This window comes from Xenopus laevis, chromosome 6S (assembly GCF_017654675.1).
Source record: "Xenopus laevis strain J_2021 chromosome 6S, Xenopus_laevis_v10.1, whole genome shotgun sequence".
Taxonomy (NCBI): domain Eukaryota; kingdom Metazoa; phylum Chordata; class Amphibia; order Anura; family Pipidae; genus Xenopus; species Xenopus laevis.
In genome coordinates this window covers 86,894,420-86,910,520 of record NC_054382.1, presented here as the reverse complement: position 1 = coordinate 86,910,520, position 16,101 = coordinate 86,894,420, and positions in this window count along the sequence as shown.

The following is a 16,101-nucleotide window of genomic DNA, read 5'->3' as shown; positions in this document are numbered from 1 at the left end:
ACCCACACTGTGGCATTGACCAGCTGTTATGTGTCAGCACTCAGTCTAACCCACATTCTGGAGTTGAGCAGCTGCTATAAACAATAAAAAGCCAATATTTGTACACAAAGAGAAAGAGAAAAATTGCGAGCGCATGGTTCGCCTTTTAAACTAATTATTACAAAAAATGTGGTGTTACTACTAGTGATGTGCAGGCCGGCCCAAAACTCGTAGGACCCGCAGGTCAGGCAGGTTCAGGCCGACTCCTGCACAAAATCCTCTAGCACTGCTGGCTTCCAGGGCTTAAATTTATAGACTCGGGCCAGACACTTTTTTTCATGTCACTGCAGGCTGGGGTGGACACGGTTCTATAAATACAGGGGGAACGGTGTGCTGTGTGCAGGTTAGGAGGGGGGTTAGATTAGGGTCGGGTGTGGGTTGAGAATTTTTCGACCCACACACACCACTAGATAGTACCACACTGTGGCCAAAATATGTAGCTCATGTGCCATGTCAAGGCCAAAATAAGAGATATGGGGTGCATTACTTACACTCTTCAGGTGTTGTTGCATACGGTGGGGCTATTCCTTAGACGTGCGGCCACATCCATGAAGTGCTTGCCTTCCATGTCAAGGCACCTCATTGTGCGTGAGTCCTAGACTATCTATTAGCAAGTTTGTAGTGCATTTAATATCAAGTCCCCCAGCAAACAGTGTGACTGAGTAGCAAGACCAACAGTGCACTTACCCTCAACTCAGTGTCTCTAGTGAGAAAGCAGGGAGCTTTTAAGCCCTAGTCCATAAGCAGAAACCAAGATGGTGGCCCCCTGTGACAAGTTTGAAGTCCTGAATCATTGCTGCTATCGAGAAGCTGAAACTTTAGGCTCGTACAATAAGTTTAGTACAGGTATGGGATCCATTATCCAGAAACCTGCTATCTGGAAAGCTCAGAATTTCAGAAAGGTAATCTCCCATAAACTCAATTTTATCCAAATAATTCTGTGAATGACTGTAAAGTTTTTTATTTTCCTCTTCAGTAAAAACTAGAAATAATAAGCAGATGATTAGCTTCCTGGCACTGCAATGGGGGACAATCCATGAATTACTCATACCTGATATAAGCATAATTAATTATTAACTAAAAAACGGTGTAATCTGGTTTGGGGGTGCTAAAGCTGTAAAGTTCAAACTAGTGGGAGAACTGGAAAGCCCTTTTATTCAAAGGGGAAAAAATCCTGCTTTGTATAGAGAGACTTCAAGGGCCACAACCATCTTGAGGCTGTAGCTGTATAGTGCAATTAAAATGAGCATGTTGATTCCCTTATGTTTTAACAGTATTCTGTGTCAGAAAGTAGTAAGTAGCTATAGTAGTAATTGTTGTTATTATGGCGGTACGTATGTGTCGGACTGGCCCACTGAGATACCAGGAAAACTCCCGGTGGGCCCAGGTGTCAGTGGACCCTCATGCTGTTAAACATTGGCCTATTTCATGGCCATTCCCTATTTCTATGAGAACAAAGAGGCTAAATAGATGGAATAATAGATTATAGTATGTAAAGAAAACAAACTAGGAGTATAGAGGTTGAGTGAGGAGATGAAGAATAATAGTACTGAGATTGGGCCCCTGGTCAATGGTGTTTGGGTGGGGCCCCTGGTGTCCGAGTCTGACACTGTATGTTTCTCTTTCCTCTCTGATTTCACAGGTAGAATATTTGAATAAAGGATTGTAAAGGGTCTCAACTATTTTTAATCCTTCCCTTCTTACTAGTTGCTTAAATGTGGAATTTAAACATGAGCCAATTAATAAATATCAGCCCAAATTTACCCTAATTTCAGACCTTTTAAATATTCAGATAATTTACCTTTGGACCCAGATACAGTAAACAATAACTCTAATAATATCCAATTGCTGTGTAAGAGCTGTGCATGATGTGTAGGTCACAGAAAAGAGGATTGAGTAAAAATCTGATTAACCTTATGCATGTGACAGCTTGAAATACAACATGTTTGCCTAAGCAATGTATTCCTTATCTTGATAGATAAATCATAGAGAATGCATGATATTTAGATGAAGAGTGATAGATAGATGAGATATATATATGGATAGATAATAGATAGATAGATAGATAGATAGATAGATAGATAGATAGATAGATGATAGATCGATCGATAGATAGATAGATAGATAGATAGATAGATAGATAGATAGAAAGATAGATAGATAGATAGATAGATAGATGATAGTGTTTTAAAATCCAGTGCAAACTTCATCTCTCCTTGACTGACATGCTGAGACAACTAACTTTCTTTTGTGGTGACAAATCTCTCATGTGGAAGATTAAATGAGTTTCCCTTGAGCATGTATTCCCATAGAAAGGGCAAATAAATAAATCAAAACTCACATGTCAGTTTATGAAGGGCAGAGGGTGAATATTATAGGGCCTGAGGTATTGTGTGCCCTTGTAGCTCTCCATTTGTCAATGGCATATTAAGACTGACAATACTGAAAATGTCATGCCTATTAGTGCAACTAAACAAGATAAAAATGACATGCTCCTATTTAATTGACTGCAGGAACAATCACCTGGAACCCACTGACAACAATTATTTGCTCTAAAATTAGGATATATATATATATATATATATGTGTGTGTGTGTGTGTGTGTGTAGGGACCCGTAGTGTTAATCCTACAGTCTAATACCTCATGGTCTGGGAATTCCCCTGTTTGGCTTGAGAGTGGGGTCTCCCAGAGTTTTCCAGGGGCAAAGCTCTTGGATTGGAGCAGCATGGCTGATCACAAAAGCAGCCACAAGGTGTCGCTGTGCCATATAAAAGAAGGCTGCCTTGTGCTCAGTCAGCCATTACTGCTGGAGGAGTTGCTGCTGATCGTGTTTCACTAATGAGTAGGAGTTCAGCTGCCACTATGTAGGGGCAGGAAGGCCTCCAGCTCTGGATGAGCCTACCCAACTGTGTGAATCCCCAGGGTAAGGTGTGCCATGGGGAGGGTAGAAAAAGAGAGGATCCAGGATGGTTATGACACAGGCTGTTGTAGATGCCTGCCACGAGGGAGCCAGTACCTAACCGGAGGGAAAGGTATTTTGGGCTGTTGCACTACCTGGGACCAAGTGTGCTCTTTTGGGAAAAGGGGCTGAGACTCTTTGTCTGCAAAGGAGTAGTGCGGGACTTTGCCTGGCAGGGAGGTGTCAGGACTGGACTTGCACAGGTTCCCCAGGGTAGTGGGTCATGTTATGTTAATTCATATTTGTACTATGACTATTTACTCACCCTTTAAATTACACTTTCCTTATATAAAGTTGTTGTTTTTACATAATAAAGTTTGTGTTTCATGTTATTCCTAATGGGGCCATCCGTAGGTGCATTCCCGGATCCCATTAGGTGGAGGCACTGCCAGAGAGAAGAATTCCCTGTTCCCTTTCACCTAGCAAAGGGCACTCAGGACCTGTAAGTCAGTAAATATTGTGATGTACCACCTTGGCACCAGGGGGGGGGCAAAAATGTGTTACATATATATGAACATCTGCAACTTGTTTGATATGAAACTGAATTTCAGAATATTTACAAAGGCAAAGTAGCTCTACTGCTTTTATTTACTTCCTATTGTTTGCATTTCAACTGGACAGCAAATGCAGATTTAAATATAGTGTGTTATTGCATGCAAAAGTAAAAAAGAAGCAGGAATCATTGCTCACTGAATAAAGCAAGACATCTTGGTAACTAAGGGATAATATTTATTTGTGAATATTTTTTCATGTAGAATCAGAATTTATTGTTGCTTAAAATGACCTTTAATGAAATTGAATTAATAGGGAACAGCCTGTGTGACTGCAGGGCTGTGTTTGGCTAATCCCCTCCTACTGTGCTTCTGGGAGGGACTGTTAGGACACACCCATCCTTCATTTGAAACATGGACAGCAACAGTAGCCGATCTAGGGGGAGCTCCAGTAAAGGGGCTATTCATAAAGATAATCATTATCCATAGGCCAAAATAAAGCCAGCACCATATATTATTCATTATTGACTACAAGATTGGATAGGTATTTAGTATTTAGAATAGTAAAGGGGATATATATATACAATATATAGATAGGTATGCACACTCAAAAGAAGGCAAGTATGGTATATTTAAAATAAAGTTTTACTTGTTTATGCAAATAATACACACAAAGCCACAATAGTAGGCCTGTATAATACAATACATAAGCTTACATGGTATATACCTAACGTTTAAACATAGCCACAATTACATAACAGTAAACAGTAAGTATTACAATTATACAGCAAGGAGCAGATACACCTACCACCAGTATGAGAATGGCCCCAACGTTTCGGCGTAAGCCTTTGTCAAGGGGATTGGGGCCATTCTCATACTGGTGGTAGGTGTATCTGCTCCTTGCTGTATAATTGTAATACCTACTGTTTACTGTTATGTAATTGTGGCTATGTTTAAACGTTAGGTATATACCATGTAAGCTTATGTATTGTATTATACAGGCCTACTATTGTGGCTTTGTGTGTATTATTTGCATAAACAAGTAAAACTTTATTTTAAATATACCATACTTGCCTTCTTTTGAGTGTGCATACCTATCTATATATTGTTACGTTGTGGGGTACCCATTGTAGGGGTACCCTTTTGATGTTTGCACCTCTTGCACTGTTTACCTACAGCATTTGCTGAATTGGTGTGCCCTCCACCCATTACTAAATTCGATATATATATACAAGCCATATATATGGTACAAGCCATTACCATGTGACCCTGTGATTAAATTTAAAGGTAAAGTAGATGCTTTAATTACTGTGGCCCTAAATGGAAATATTGATACGGTCCTATATGAATTTCTGAAACAAGATTTCCCTAAGTGCCCGGTTTTGTACACATTACCTAAGGTTCACAAAAGCCTAGCTTCGCCCCCGGGACGACCGATTGTTTCAGGTCGGGATTCACTCCTTCATCCAATCGGCATATATCTAGACACACTACTACAACCTGTAGTGAGCGATACTCCAACTTATTTACGTGATACACCACATCTACTGGATAGTATTAGAGATTTGCCTTTTGTACAAAATAAAACATACTTTCTGGCCAGTATGGATGTGGTCAGTTTATATACTATCATTCCACATTTGGGAGGTATAGAAGCTATTAACCAATCCCTCCAAGAGTCTTCGTCATATAATGGTCCACCGATCTCCTTTGTACTAGAGTTATTGGAATTGGCTTTAACTTTAAATTATTTTCGGTTTGAAAATAATTTTTATCTCCAGACTTCAGGGACAGCAATGGGGGCAGCCATGGCACCCTCATATGCCAATCTATTCATGCACCAATACGAGCAACGTTATATTATGCCCCGGTTTGGCGATAAATTGTTTTTCTTCAAATGCTATATTGATGATATGCTCATCATATGGCAGGGCACACAAGTGGAGTTTGTTGAAATGGTGGATGAGCTTAACACATTGAATAGTCCGGTCAGATTTACATATGTGATTAATCCCGAAAAAATTCCGTTTTTGGATATTGAGTTGTTACTGCATAATGGGAGTCTAAATTACACCTTATCCAGAAAATCTACGGATAAAAATGTACTTTTGCACTATAACAGCTGTCATCCAGACCCAATGAAAAAATCTTTGCCCATCTCCCAGTTTTGCAGGGTACTCCGCAACAATTCGGATAATGAAAGTGCTGAACATCAGTTGAATGAGATGTGGTTTCGCTTTAAGAAGCGAGGGTACCCAGACACAGTCCTATTAAATGCTTTGGAGATTGCCAGGAGTAGGGTGAGTGAGAAGGCCATACAAGTGAAAAAAGATCAAGCACTTACCTTTACCACTACCTTCAATACTGGTGCTAAGATCATTAACAAGGGGGTCAGGGACCTTTGGAAGATTGTAGAGACAGATAATGTATTGGGAAAAGTTGTAAAAGGACCTCCTATGATGTGCTATAGACGAGGTACCAATTTGAGAGACGTTTTAGTCAAAAGCGATCCAATTAAATGCTATTCTAAAACTCAGAAAGGATGGCTAAGTGGAGGGAAACTTGGTTGTTATAGATGTCCAAATTGTACATCTTGTAGGTACATGACACCGGGAACATCATTTCACCATCCCCAAACAGGTAAAAAATTCTCCATTAGACATCACATTACCTGCACCACCACTCATGTGGTATACTTAATAACATGCCCCTGTGGACTCTCATATGTTGGGAAAACCGACCAGACATTAAGGTTGCGGATGGACGGTCACCGTTCCGCAATCAGTACGGCCTTTAGGGATAATACAACCAACAAACCAGTTGCCAAACATTTCTTGGAAAAGGGGCACAGATTACCTACGTTTAGATTCATAGCTATAGACCATATCCCCCCCTTGAGACGGGGGGGTGACAGATCGAAAGTACTGTTGCAACGTGAAACGTTTTGGATACGTAAACTAAACACTACTGCCCCTCTGGGTCTAAATGAATACTGTTCTTACCTATGCTTTCTAAATCAACGGTAAGGGTTACTTTGTAATGTATACTTTGTTGCCATTCAGTAATAACAAGTGACTATGTCTAAGATTCTGTATGTTTCATTTAATATATTTATATGAAACATTTTGTTTTTAAATCTTAGCAACAAGATACCATTTACTTCTACATTTGGTGATGGGTTTCCTCTCAGTCACATGACCATCATGGGGGCGGGCACGAAGTGGTGAGTGACATGTTTTTAGTTATTTATTCATGGAGGGCTTACTGTGAACAGGGTCTTGATAAAGGTCTTAGAATTAGACCGAAACGTTGACCAGCTCTTTTTAAATGTAAATTAATAAAAATGGATTTTTAACCTTTTTGCCAAATCCTGGTGTGCATCTTCGTTTTTGCAAACTATATATATATATATATATAAATATATATATATATATATATATATATATATATATATATATATATATATATATATATAGCACCTATTTGGCGGTATTTCGTCAAATACCCACTAGCAGGGTAGAGCATTGCTACATGCGACTTACACAACAGGGTCAGGGCCTTCGCCATGTGGAAGTGTTCCCTCTATGGTGTAGTGCAACTACCACCCTTAGGCTACTGTGCACACAAAACATACAAGAGATGGGCGCCAGTAGGTTCTTGCAGTAAAACAGAAACGGTTTATTTAACTATGCACGAGGCAAGTGACCACAGGTTTAGTACTCATGCAGAAGCTGAGGCAATAGTAACATTTACTCACACAGAGCTGCAGGCATTAGGCATTTCTCACAGAGGAAAGGTCTCAATTAAGCATTTGCAGAATTCACACACATTCCCTCCTGGAAGTTGTCAGGAAAGCAGCTTCTACCCTACAGTCCCTCTTCACTGAGGTCCCTGACTGAAGACAACACATAGAGCCTCTGCGAAGCTACTCCCTTACTGCAAATCCTCTTTGGAGCTTCAGCTGCTCTTTCTCTCTTAGGGTAAGGACACACGAGGAGATTCAGGGAGATTTTGTCGCCTGGCTACTAATCTCCTTGTCTTTTGAGCAACTATCTCCCTGAACTGCCTCAGCGTTTTTCCCCATAGGCTACAATGAAAAGTTGCCTGCGCTAATGCACACACGGTGATGCGTTTTCAATAGTTGCCCAAAGTTGCCTCAGTGAGGCAATTTCAGGCAACTATTGAAAACGCATCGCCCTGTGTGCATTAGCGCAGGCAAATTTTCATTGTAGCCTATGGGGAAAAACGCTGAGGCAGTTCAGGGAGATAGTTGCTCAAAAGACAAGGAGATTAGTAGCCAGGCGACAAAATCTCCCTGAATCTCCTCGTGTGTCCTTACCCTTAACCTCTCTGCCTTTCTCTCCTAGAGAGACTATGACAAGTCTGCCCTAGTGTAACTATTCCTCATTCACGGGGTTACCTGGTCCCCGACTTCTTCTCCAAAGCACATGGGCCTTTCTGGGCCTAGCTGTACCCAGGCTCTCCTGAGCACACCCAGCTGGATCACCATGCCCAGGCCAAAGAGGAAGTGGCCACTCCCTACACACACTATATAGCAGTGCAGAAGAGGAGTGTCATTACACCTCTCAGCCAATAATGCTAAAGGTTATTATAATACAGGGTTTCTTACCCAATAACCCAAAGAAAGAATGAAAAGATTAACTCTCTATAGGGTCTATTAACCCTATAGGGCCCTGTCTCTTTGGATCCCACTTAATGGATGAGGTGGAAAGTACTCAGAGAATGAGGGGGAGGTAGGTCTCAGTAGGCATAGCTAGCATGTGACTAGAGGTAGCATAGAATAGAATAGTTCAGTCTAGGGCTGATAATAAGGATCAGTATAAGTATTGAGCAGTCTGATGCTCCAACAAGCAAGTGGGCTTTCCACTTATACAGCGAAGGCCCACCCTGAGAGGAAAAGTCATATGTTTCTGGGAGTTGCCCCTCACACAGCTTGGTTGAGGGCAGGTAAAAGTAAAATTACAGTACCCTCTCTCTTAATGTAACAGCCCTTAAATTAACCCTAGTGTAGCCCACCCATAGGTGCTGGCGGTAGTATATATGAGTCTGCTTTCCTTTTCCCGGTGAAACCCGAAGGCCCCAGTAACCAGGCACACAAGATGGCAGTGCAACAGGCACAACCTAACTTTATTAAACAGCTGCAGCTGTAAGAAAGAATTGGTTAGAAAACAACAATAGTAGGACAATTAGTACTCTGCCAACACTGCAGTAATTAGACAATGCAAACAAAAAAAAACAGCCCCTGTAAAACCCCTCACACCCCTGTGTGCACACCTAAGTCCCACAACGGGTTGTGTTCTGGTGGGGGGGGGCTTACTGGGTTGAAAGTACTAGATGGGCTGCAAATGGCACAAAATAAACAGCAACTTCCACTTTAGGTTTCTGCTGAACTGAGAAACTGGGTGTAACCACACAAAAGATGGTGATGTGTCCCTTGGTAAGGGTTTAGATGGTGCTCCCTCTGGTGCTGTTGGAAGGGTGCAGCAATGCTGTCAGCTCTCCCTGCACAATATGTCTCACCCTACAATGGACTAGCAGGATAAGGTATTTTTCTATAACGTCCAATGTTCCTTAAACTGGGCACATAATGGTTAATAATTTACAGTTGAGAAGTAACCTTGCTTCTCTCCACACTGTAGCTTTCTCCTTATCAAGATGGCTGACTGTTGTACTCCTGGATCACAATGGGACCTGACAACAAACTTCCTCCAGGGAACAGAAGCAAACAACTCCAAGCAGGCTGCACACTGCAGTGTAATCCCCTTGCAGGTTAATAGCAGTCTCTCTCTCTGGCTGGTCACTCAGCAGGCTGGAACACAAAACTACCAGTCTCTAGATCTCCCAGCACATCTCTCCATGCTGGCTGGTACCTCCTCCTCTTCCTGGTTCCAGGCTGATTTCCCTCCTGTTTCTGGCTGTGGAGGTACGACACAGACTGTCATATTTATCATTGGCTGGAGAAAATCCTTTCCTTCCTGCAGGCTGAAGCATTAACTAGTTCCTCTGTACTGCAGTGGAAGGCACAGGGGACTACCTTAACCAGAAGTAATTTTTTGGATACTTCAACCATCGAATAGGATACTACGACTTCGAATTAACTTCAAATTCGATTCAAAGTAAAATAGTTTGAATATTTGAATATTCGATAATCAAAGTACTGTCTCTTTGAAAAAACTTTGACTTATAGTTTGCCAAATTAAACCTGCTGAAGTGCTATGTTAGCCTATGAGGACCTTCTACAACCATTTTGTAAGTCGAAGTAAAATCGCTCGATTGTACGCTAAAATCGATTCAAACGATTTAATAGTTCGATCGAACGTTTTTACTAAGATCGTTCGATGACCAAATTCGGTTAAAAATACTTTGGCTTCGATATTCAAAATATTTTAATTTGATGGTTGAATTTCGAAGTATTTTACACGTCGAATTTCGATCCTTGATAAATCTGTCCCTAAGTGTGCTACACTAGTGTTACACTAATATACATCACAGTCTGAGTGTTTCTATTCTAATGACTGGTTCTTCAAATGTAACAGTGTCAGTTAAAGTTGAAATAAACAACGTGGACAGACCCATTCTCATCAAAATTGTTAGGCATATAATGTAGAAAAGTAGGGTTGCATTGATGTACACCTGGAAACCTTGCTGCATTATGAATCAAATTAAATGATTTTGAAACTGAGTATTGTAATCTTAAACACATGCTCTGCTTATAACTAATTACCAGTACTATGCTTATTGAACCACAGTAACCTGAGTATGTTATATGTTTGCGTTGCATGGGGCCATTAAATTGTGTAATTAAAGTTACTCCCAGCAAATCTGAATCATTGGTAGTTTTACAGTCAATGTAAAAAAGGTGCCTCCTGACTTTCTGAGAAGCCTGGCATAGATGTGATGTATTACGAAGAGTTCTGAGAATGAATAGTAAAATATATAAGCTGGTGTTTGGTGATGCAGAGGAAGTCATATCCTAGGGATCAAAAGACAGGTGGCTGCAAACTATCTCTTTTGTAGTACTTGGCCTTATAAAAACAGGTTTTGGCTTTGCAATAACTAAGAGCTTTTTTGTTTGGCAGCCCAAAAAACATCCAGTATGAGCAAATATGATGTTCTGATTTTATACTGGCATGTCAGAGAACATACTAATTGTAACGAGCACCAGGCATGTTTTCGCAACAAAATTTTATATTTCTTCATCTGCTAATTTTTCTTGTGAAACTGAAAAAGCCAAAAATTTGAAGGGACAAAATAGAAAACATTTCGACAAAAAGTCACAAGGCAAAAAAGTCACCCAAGAAAACGCCCATTAACTCATTTTGCAACTATCTTTAGCAACTCTTTTCATGGAACCATGTCAGGTATAGTACTAAAAACAGCATTAATCGACCCATTCTAATCCAAACCTCTACTCATCATCTAAAAAAAGGATCAAGCAAGAAACAGTAATTTGTAATTGTGAGACTTTCACTAAAATACAAATGATCGCCATATTTATATGTTTCCGATGTTAGACTCATGGTGTTGATGACAACCTACAGCAGGAAAGCACTGATGTTTGCAGCAATAGTAATATCAGCTAAATTAGCACGAGCACCAACTTTGTATGTATAGATCCCTATTATGGATAAATACTATAGATTGGCATGCCATCCAGACAAGTATATCTGTCAGCCATGGTTTACACTGTTGAATACAATAGAGAAAACCATGCAATTTATGCTATAAAAATTTTGACAAAAGGTGCAGAACACAGAGTCAGCCGTTGAAGGCCAGCCCTGTCCTTAACGCCTGCAACAGGTCAGGTGGTAAGCGCCCCATTGTGGCCTGTGTCTGCCACTGCTCCCTGCATCCACTTTGTGCATCTGCTCCCTAACTTATTTATCTGAATGATGTACAAGTTAGGGGTGGAAGGACGGATGTCTAGGTGCTTCCCACCCCTCATTAATACAGTGCCGCCTAGCAGGTAGTGCCTTATTGATAAGAGAGGTAGTAGGTCTCTTAAGTGCAGAGACTTCTGGCATTTCATTTGTTCAGAAAGGCAGTGTGATAGTTTCAGTGTTTTGCTCTAAGCACATTGCCTTCCCAGTTCTAAACACATGCACATAAACCAGCCCTTAACATGGTCTCTTTAATTTACATGGGGAAGGTAAGTCCATTCTACGACATTGGTAGGTAACTTCCACAAAGCTTCCCCAAATGGCGTAAGAGTAAAATGTTTCTTTACCTCTTGCATTGGTTATTGATTGATTTTTGTATTTACTCTTGTATGTTTGTATTCACCCATTTATTGTACAACACTGCGGAATATGTTGTCATTTTACGAATAGTCGTTAATAATAATAACAATAATAATAAAAACACTATTTTACTTTTCTGTTAACTGTATTGTTCTCTATAAACTTTATGCAATGTTTTAAAAAAGTAGAAAGAAAAAAAGGAAATGTATTCCCTATATATTGCACTATTCGAAAATGAAATTTAAAAAGACAGTTGGTTTTACTTCATAAAATGGCAAAGTTGCTTAGAACAAAATTTATTTCAGTAAAACACTGATTTATCATGCTAAATTATGTTGTTTGTTTTCAGATGATTTGATCGTTTTAAGGTATAGAGATGAATGCTTTTCATCACCCGTGCTTTCTAAACCTGCATGCCTTCTATATACTAGATCGCCCCATGTTACATTTTTCAGAGTGCCAGAAAAAAATTGTGTATAATTAGGAAAATGTGTTAAAAAACTCAAGCCTTAATTACTCAAAAGGCATAAGCATGACTCGATTTTTCTTTAAAATAGAGTTCTTCACTGAGTTACTGACACAATTTACGCAGTTCATCTTTAATATAACACTTCAAGAGAATCTTTGAAGAATCTCTTTCCATTTGTAGGAAAACCAGGACAAAATGTGCCATAAAGAATGGGAAATGTGGTGTAAAATCTAAAAAAAAACACCCACAAAATCCCCAAAAATACAGACATTGGAACAAGCTAGAATGGAACTGTAACTATGAAGAAGCTTCATTAACGACAATGCCATTGAAGCACCATTTGTAGCTGAACAAATTTATTGGCAGATGGTACTTCATAATAAAACAAGCCCATTGTAACTAAACCATCACAATAAGACACATGAAAATAATCTGGAACTGAACTACAAACATTCAACCTTGGAAAAGACTGGAATCAAATGAGTAATGGGGGATTTGAACTTGAGAAGTTATGTTAAAGAGTTGCTTCCCTAACCAGTACACAATTGAATCCCTGCTGTGCTTGAAATGCTTGAAATGTTGCAAACAAAAGGGCCCTGCAGCCAAAGTAGTGGTTAAGGTAACTGCCTATGGTGTATTGCTTAGGCGGTTCAATTAAAGTCTAAACTGTTTTGGGGTTAGACAGCTACATGTGATTTGTGTTTGAAGTGCTGATTACAAAGATGTGGAAAGGGATGTTGTTGAGCTGAAAAGTGTGCTCTAAGGAAACAATAAAGTCTTAGGCAAGAGGAAAAAGGGGGCGCATACAGTGTGTATGGTGCAGCTACAGCATATAATGGGCGAGAAGATAGTGCAAGAAAAGTGGTAAAGCGGGTAAAAAATGGCTGACTTATACATACATAATGAAGCAGAGGAGAAATGCATAATGAGTAATTGGCTAATGGGTGGAGTGTCCAATGAGTGAAGCAGAAGAGGCTTGCTTGTTTAGGAGGGAGGGAGCGTGGGAGCTGACCCATGGGAAAGTATTTTGGAAATCTGGTTGATATGGGTTACTGCACCTGGGAAAATTTAGTGCATTTTATTACATAATCCCTTAAAAGTCCTACTTTGACTCATTCATGGTAAGTTCATTGCCTTACCTTGATATCTGCTAAAAATGAGTCATTCAACAATAAACATTGTCAGTTGTTTTGTATAGCATTAATGGCCTTATTTATCAAATTTTGAGTGTGTGTAATAGAAAAAATACAAATGCTTGCTTATTTATTAAATGATCCTAATATATATAAATATTTAATGGAAAAAAAGTTTTTAAAAATTGAAATAGCTCAAATTTACACTCAAAAACATCTTTTTTTGTGCTTAATAAATGTCATACATACAAGTTTTTCAGAGCATTATTCAAATTCACAATATTTGGCAACAAAAAATTTATTAATTGAAAAATGTTAAATTTGAATGTTGATTAATAACCCCCCTAAATATCTTTTAAACCAACATTAGGGTTATCGTATTACATTGCTGTATATGTGTATCCATTATGTTCATATATGTCATACACACCCAACACTATCTTAGTCTTCACAGTGATGTTCTGCCAAATGAGAAATATTTTGAGTTGACCTTGGAGATAATTAGATTGTACAACTTGTCCATCCTGTGACATATCAAATGCAATAAAATTAAGAATAGGAAATTCAGTGAAAATACAGTGAAAATATAATATAAAATACAATTTTACATACCCTGATTTTAGTTTTCCTACATTTTACCCTGTTTTTTGTGGTTCCGCCAATATATTATGCATAATGTATTTCTCATTAATAATGTAATTAATCATTATAATTCAATTTTGCACAAGGTCTAATATCCCTTAATAATTATTTAGAAGGTTAACTAGACCTGGACAAAATGTTTCAACTCTTATTATCCATCAAAGTGATTTAGGCTGACGCCAATTAATCTTGCTTCCTTTAAAGGGGTTGTTCAAGTTAACATCTGGCATATTATAGAATTTCCCATTCTTAGAAAAAAAAAAATTTTGGTTTTTTTTTTGCATTATTTCCCTTCTGCCAGCTTTCAAATGGTGATCTGTCTGCCATAAAATTGAGTGTAAAGTTGGGGCAGATTTATCAAAGGTTGAGGTGAATTTTCAAGTGTAACAAATTTTAATTTTGAGCTATTTTTTGTGCACTTCGACTAGGGCTATAGTGTAAATTCGATTCAAATTTGAAAAAAATTCGAAAATTCGAATATCGAAATTTATCATATACTGTCTCATTAAAACTTCGACCATTCACCATCTAAAAGCTGCCGAATTGCTATTTTGGCCTATGGGGGACCTCCTAGAACCCATTTGGAGTCAATTGGTGGATTTTGAAAAATCTAATTTTTTTCTGGGAAAAACTTTGAATCGAATTCGAATTTGAATGTGCTATTCCTTCGCTTCGTACAATTCGAATTCTGCCAAATACAGCCATATTCGATCAAAAACTGACCTATTCAACCAAAAAAAACCTTCAACTTCATTTCAGTTGGTCTTTTTGAATTCGAACTTCGAAGCTTTTTCAATTCGAAATTCGACCATTGATAAACATGCCCCTTAGGGGCAGATTTATCAAAGGTTTCAAAAAGACCAATCGAATGGAGGTCAAAGTTTTTTGAGGTCGAAGTGGGCTGAATTCGGCCTACTTCAAATCATACGATCGTACTTCGAACGTACTTTGATCTAAGTTTTTTAACTTCAACCTTCGATATCTAAACTCCCCCAATTGCCTCCATACAGGTTCTAGGAGGTCCCCTATAGGCTAAAACAGCACATCGGCAGCTTTTAGATGGCGAATAGTCAAAGTCGAAGGTTTAAAGAGACAGTACTTCGAATTTTTTAAGTTTTTTCAAATTCAAATTGAAGTTGGACTATTCGATGGTCGAAGTACCCAAAGATTACTTCGAAATTTGAAGTTTATTACTTCAAAAATTCACATTGACCTTTGATAAATCTGCCCCTTAATGTAATTGCTAATTTTTATTACTTATATTTTTATTTGTTATCTTTCTGTGTTCAGGCCTTCTCCTATTCTCCTATTTTTTTTTCATTGAAACCATTGCCTGTTGTTAGGCTAAGTTGTGGCATAGCTACCTCTGAAATTCCAAACTAGAAAGCTGCAGTAGAAGACCAGATATTGATCATACGAAATGTGCATTTAAAGGAGAACCCTAAAAATTAATATGGCTAAAATGGCATTTTTTATATACTGAACTTATTGCACCAGCCTAAAGTTTCAGCTTGTCAATAGCAGCAATGATAAAACTTATCACAGGGGGTCACTATCTTGGAAAGTGTCTGTTAAACTCACATGTTTAGTGGGCTCTGAGCAGCTGTTGAAAAGCTATGCTTAGGGGTCGTCACAAATTATCAAGCAGAAAATGAGGTTGGTCTGTAATATAAGTAGTGATGGGCGAATTTGCGCCGTTTCGCTTCGCCGAAAAATTTGCGAAATTCGCGAAACGGCGCCGGCGTCTCGTTTTTGACGCTGGCGGCCGTTTTTGACGCCGGCGCCCATTTTTTCAAAAAAATGTTTTTGACGCCGGTGAATTTTTGCCGCGAATTTTCGCGGGCTTTTCGTGAATTTATTCGCTGGCGGCGAAACGCGCAAATTCACCGCGAATTCGCACCTGGCGAATAAATTCGCCCATCACTAAATATAAGCCGATGCTACAAGGCTGATTATTAAATTCTGATGCTAGTTGCACTGGTTTCTGTGCTGCCATGTAGTAATTATCTGTAATTCTTTAAATAATTACCCTTTTAAGTGTCTGAACTGTATTACAATTCAATTCTGTTGCAGTTTATTTTTAACAATCCCAACCACAGAGAAATT